Here is a 6,184-nt window from a genome sequence, read left to right as displayed (position 1 = left end):
TTCGCAGTTCCCCACTGGGAACCGGGGGTAAGGACGGGGCTGAAGGGGGTTAAAGGGGGCCTCCCTCGGCAGAGAGGACCCGCTTCCCCCGGGGTTGACCCCACTAGTCCCCTCAGGAGGGGGCATCGGAACCTCGGGTGGAGGAGAGGGCAGGACCGGCTCGGCAGACCCAAACTTAGTGCTTCCTGAAGGAGGGGTTCGGTCGGGGCGCGTCCTCTTCAGCCGGTGTGAATCGGCACTAGACATGATGGCTGCCAAAAGACCACAAGATATTAGTCCAACAGGAAAGCAAAATGCATGTGTACACAATGGTCACAAAACACTACGCAACCTAAAAGGCTGACATACCCGGGCTCAAGCCTGCCTGCACGAGCTTCTCCTCTGCCAAGTAGTCCGAGCAAAGGAAGCCTACCGACGCCTAGGACAACATCATTTTCCGAGTCTCAGGGTCCAGCTCGGCCCCGGGGTCCTAGATGGTGCCCCTCCAAGCAGTGGGAAAGGGCCACCCCTCGAGGTTACAGACCACAAAGTAGTACCACTTCCAGGCGGGGATCCTATTCGGCAGCTCGTACAAGAGCTTGTAGCCGCGACGGGGAGAGAGGTAGTAAAAGCGCCTCTCCGGAGGAACCCCAAGAGCAACATTCTTTATACAAAGGATAGAGGCGAAAATGTCAAGGTCAAAAGGGAGGCAATACTCGTGACATAGGGATATAGTCCCAACCATGTTTCGAACAGCGTTGGGGTGAAGTTGGTATATAGTGACGTTGAAGTGGTTCAGCACCTCCACTATCAAGGGGTGAAGGGGAAGACGCAGGCCAGCCTCGAGCTGTTCCTGAAAGATCACTATGTCATTGGGACCATGATCCCAAGGGAAGTTGCCAGTAGGGAGGCTGTAAACCAGGTCCCCAGGAAGGCGAAAGTAGCGGATCAGAGACCTGAGCCTCTCCGCTATCATCAAGGAAGGGCCAAAGGTATCAGGCTCCCTCCCCCTAGAAGTGGACGCCATGTCGCCAGAGGCCTCCCGAGCCTCCGGGATATGCTCCCAAGCTCCCCCCGAGCTTGAGTGAGCATCATCATCATCTTGACCATTGCCCCTGTGGTAGGTATGGCGTGGGTACCCAGACATGGCTGACGGCGATCGGGACTCACCAAAGTAGATGGAACGGGGCGGACTGAGAAACTCAAGTAGACCAGGCGAAGTACGCAACCTCAGAATCCAAAGCAAGATGGTGTGGACGGAGGTAGGGCCGAGGGGGGCTCCCCATTTATAGCCCTCGCCCTCTCAAACCGATGGCCTGGATCAAAACAGATCCAACGGCCCGCGGGCGCCCTAACCGCACGCCATCTTAAAACCGAAGGCAATTGGCGGCACATCTTCCACGATTAAGGTAGTCGCAACCGCACAACATTCAGAATTAAAGGCCACCTCAGCACATTTTCGGAATCCGAGAAGTCGGAGAAGTCAGAAGATCTCTTGATTCCCACAAATGCATTTATTACGATCAATCAAGTTTGAATTTTGGTCAAATCAGTCCATCGCGCTTCATAAACTCCCCGCGCTAAGGCGGCACTCTTAGCCCGAGGAGTGGGGGGCAATTGATGAAGGATGATTTGACCTAACATATGAAACGGCGACACGTGGACGCTGACTCAGCGTAAGCGACAGCTCAACATTGTGTTCCGGTACGGCTAAGTGATAAGCCCATAAAGCAGCCCGCTACGCGGTAGCGAGGTAAAGGAGAGGCTCACTACAACGCGAGCTCCAGGTTCCCCGAGCTACCAATAAGGGAATACTCCAAGACTATTCCAGCCCGCGAGCTAGGGAGACCAGCTCGCTCTAGCACCTGGGCAGAAGAACTGCCCCAAAGACCAACCTTGATGAGGGTCACCTCGAAGTACCCCAAAGAGCTTGCTACAAAGTAGCTCGCGGCAAGGATAGCTCACTACGAGGTAACTTGCGACTGAGTGATGCGACGCTCTCAGGAAGCTTCCATCTGACAAGACCGTACCGAACAGACTGCGCTACGTCTCTCGACTGGCGGCACAGTCCTTGTCCTTTCGACAGTCTGTACCCACGTCTCTCGACAAATGGAAGCGTGCCTGCCCCTTTGGGACGTGTCACTCAATCGAAGCGGATAGTACACTATAACGATCACCTACGCAGACCTGGCAGGTAATGCCTGTGATAGGAGCCCAGTGGCGGTTATGCCCGATCTCGCAAGAGTGCTCCTATAAAAGCCCTCAGGGCAGAGGAGAAGCTCTCTTGAGACCTAAAACCTCTCGAATATAGTGAAAAAACGCGACCTCCACTCTTAGCTTTCGTTTTCTCTCTTTACTCCTCATACACAGTACTAACTTAAGCATCGGAGTATTCTCACCGGGCAAATCCCTGGGAATCCTTCTTCTTCGTCTTCTCATATGCTATCCGTTGCCAGCAAGGAGCCAGTCATCAGCCAGCTAGGAGTGCCCGGATCGTGCCGCATCACATGTAATTATGACAAGTAATTAATGCGAGCATGATCTGAAAGGTGAAACTAACGACATGGACGTATTTCCCTTTGTTGCAGCGTTCATTCTTTTAGGACAAAAATAAGATCAGGTAAGCTTGATTATTACCGCATCTTCCTCTGTTATTTTCCGTATTCTCTGCTTTGTTTTTCTCTGTCATTTTGCTCTGGACTGGTATCTGGATAACCATCCTAACTTAACATGCGGTTTCTGAGTTATTCTCTATGAGATCCTTGAAGCCAACTCAGATTAGCCGTTCATGGCGTTCATGGTGTCGTCGAGCGCTGTTGTTGCAAAATGGAGTGCTGGAGTTACCCTCCGAATGGGAAAAGAAGATTTTCGTCGACGTCGTTCAAGCTCCTCTCCGCCAAGTGCTCACTACGGCTGCTGTCGCAAAGATGAGCCCGAGCTACATCGTCGAACGCTGCCGCAACCCTTTCTACTCCTCTTCGTCCACGCCGTTCAACAGATTTCTCTTCTCTAATTTTCTTCTCACGCGAACAAAACTTCGGATCGAAAGAGATCAGAAAATATTCTGAACAAGCACTCTCTAATTCTTCTTCTTCTTCTCTGGAAGAAGGGTTTTTGAAGCCATGAAAGGCTTTAACATCCCGGAATTCCTGAGAGGTTCGTTTTTCATGAAGGTCTCAGCTTTCGCTCTCATTTCCTTTACTCTGATTTACCTCGGAAGGCACTACTCAGATGGGTACCAACCGCTCATCTTCTTCAGCTCCCGCCAGCAAAACCCAGTTATTGCTCAAACCCCATCTGTGGCTCTTTCTCCCAAGGCTAATAAAACGCTTGGTCTTGCTTCTATCACACCCAATCAAACTTTAGAGACGAATCCTCCGCCACCACCACTGCTACCGACATTGACGTTGCCGCCGCCACCACCGCAGGCTGCGATGGATAAAACGGGGATTTTGGATGAGACTGGGACGATGTCGGAGGAATTTGAGGTAGGTGAATTTGATTCGGAGTTGATTAAGAGTTTGGGCAATTTGAGTCGACAGGATGGGAGGGGGGATGACGGAAATGGTGGCAGCAGCGGAGATATGTCGTGCTGTAGCTTGGTGTGAGATGCCGCAACAGGGGAGATCTAAGTCGGATTTCACCTGAAACCGGATGCTGCAACAAGGGGATGTCGACAGAGCATTTTCTTTAGACTGATCGCCTTCACACAGGAATGGACGTCGTGGTTGATAATGTGGAGACTAGTAAAGTGAGTTGCGTTTCAGGTATAGTATCTTTAATCAATGGTGGAATTTCCGATCATAGATCTAGTAATCCGCCCAGTTCGGACGACAGAAAATAGAACGGTTTTTAGAGAAAAAGGGCAAAAAAAGTTTAGTGTGGTATTTTAGTAATTTAACGCATTCCGTTATTTGACTTAACGGTTAAGGGGTCTTTGTATAGGAGGGTCTTTGTTGAAAAACAAAATACAGGGGTCTTTGTCATAGACCCCATAGTATAGAGGGGTTTTGTAATTTATCCAATTTTATCATAGACCCCATAGTTGATTCTACCTTATGGGACTCAAATGTATCATTCAATCATAAAAGTAATTTTGCAAAATTTATTTAAAGAATGAGTTTAAAAACTAAAAACTAAAATTTGGAACAAATTTCGAGCTTATTTGGTTAGGTGAAAAACACAAATTAGAGATTTAGTGGCAGTCCTGACTACAACTGAAATATATGGGCTAAACCTTTAGCGATGGTCGGTGCATTCTTTTAGCGGCAGTTGTGATTGTCACTATAAGCCCTATCTCTAGCAGCAGTTTTCTTTCTAAGTTTTATTGCCAGTCACCAAAACTGTCGCTAGAAACCTTTAGCAACAAATCTTTTAGCGGCAGTTCGTCGATTGTCAATAAAACTTCTAGCGGCAGTTTTGAGGACTTTTAGCGGTAGTTTTGACTGTCGCTAAAAATCATTTTTCTTGTAGTGTTGTAGCGATAGGGATTGGCCCCTATGTTAAACAAAATGAATATCAAGATTTACATTCTCTCTGATGGAAACCTAAACTGTCGGTAGTGGATTTCAATGCTATTTGAAATTTGATTTGCAAAGTATATTTATATGTTATATTACTATTTTATGAAAAAGGTTTGTAAAAGTTTTTAATCTCGGATCTATCCAAGAAGAGAGTGTGACACTACATTTTGCAGCCAATGAAGAGGTTGTTCCCTATGGGCAATGTTGTGATGATTATAGGCCGAGAGGTTAGGTGCAAGAGACCATTACAATGCTAATTACATGATGGGATTTATTTTATATAAGCCCATTATCCTTGGGTCTTCATAGGGTGATTAAATCCAAAGATCATTTATATGTAAATGTTGGGGTCAAACTAAGCCTAAGCTGATTGGGTCAGGGGCTCTGCCCCTGAATAGTAAATTCAGCCTAACCTCTACTAGGGTTGGGGCCAAACTCTTATAGACTTGTGTGAGACCTTCGTGAGTCCTACTCTACAATATTTAAGCCCAAAGTGTCCATGCAACACCTTGGAACATGAACCATTAGAGAAAATGGGCCTAAGGTCCATTATTAATATGATTAGTTAAGTGATCACATGACAATAACTTAAATTCTCATGTGATTTAGGTTGAAAATGGGCATGGATCTGGGAATGTAGCACTCATACTCTTAAGAAGAGGGTTCTTATCAATTAAAGATGAAGTTCTAATCCAAATTCGATTTTCGATTAGCTCCTAATTAGGTTAGAGAGTTCTCTATATAAGGGACTAAGAACTCTCTTGCTCTCCCTTCTTCTCCTTTTGCCTCCTAGAAACCCCAACTCGACTCATTTGTGATAGGGGTTGATTTCCATCAGTCCTCTATTGTGCTTTTGCAGGAAAACACCAGAGCATATAAGGTTCACATACCCACTTCGATCCAAACAAGTTGTAGACAAGTTTTTGCTGAAATGATGTTGCTGAATCGGCTTCACATACATATTACATTATCTTTAATTGGATGTCGATTTTGGGACTAATATTGAGCGTGAACTAACACTCTAAGAGCTACACATTGTGGTATCCATGTCAGGTATGATTAGTTTTAATTTGATTTTCAAATCTGGTCTAATTCAATACAAGATCAATCCCGAAATTTCAGATTTCAAAATCATCGGAAAATCAGTTCCCATATTAGATTAGAAAATTATTAAACTTTCTGTTAGCCACCAAACTTGATTTGGCCATGTCAAACTCATTTTATAACCCTTCCAACAGGAATGCCAAGTAAGAAAGGACAAAAGATCTAAGAAATTATGTGTAAAGGTTCCAACACGCAACTTGGGAGTTTCATGATGACAGAGTACAAGAAGTAGACTTGGTGGAGGAGTGCATTAGGAACATGCACCCAAACTATAGGGAAAATTTGGACAACTTATACCTACAAGACTTTGGCAAATTATGAGAATGTGCAAGAACCATGTAGACGTTCAAGAGACTACAAGACGAGAAAAGGTGGGAACCCAAAACCAAGGAAGTGTATGCGATGGAGAATACTAGAGGAAGATATCCCTCCCATGGAAAAGGTCATAATCATAATCATAATGAATAAATTATTGAAGGATGGGAAGATAGAAAAGCCACACATCTCACAATCCAAGCATCCATCGAGGAAGAACATAATAGTAAGTATTTCTATGAGTTTGATTAGGCAATTTTTCA

At 45.8% G+C, this 6,184-nt stretch overlaps 1 long non-coding RNA gene across 2 annotated transcripts; it reads left to right on the top strand.

Annotated features, from left to right (window-relative positions):
- The first annotated feature begins 3,606 nt into the window (after positions 1 to 3,606).
- On the top strand, positions 3,607 to 5,893 carry LOC148800544 (uncharacterized). Of its 2 annotated transcripts, none has more exons than XR_016085365.1 (3): positions 3,607 to 3,746; positions 5,341 to 5,555; positions 5,741 to 5,893. It is a non-coding gene; the product is annotated as an uncharacterized LOC148800544 (long non-coding RNA). The 2 variants fall into 2 exon arrangements; XR_016085366.1 differs by having other exon boundaries at positions 3,608 to 3,746; positions 5,362 to 5,555.
- Positions 5,894 to 6,184: the final 291 nt, after the last annotated feature.

Source organism: Nelumbo nucifera, chromosome 4, assembly GCF_055504915.1.
Source record: "Nelumbo nucifera cultivar China Antique chromosome 4, China Antique-T2T, whole genome shotgun sequence".
Classification (NCBI taxonomy): domain Eukaryota; kingdom Viridiplantae; phylum Streptophyta; class Magnoliopsida; order Proteales; family Nelumbonaceae; genus Nelumbo; species Nelumbo nucifera.
Note: the sequence above shows the minus strand (reverse complement) of the source record. Positions and strands in the feature narration are given on the sequence as shown.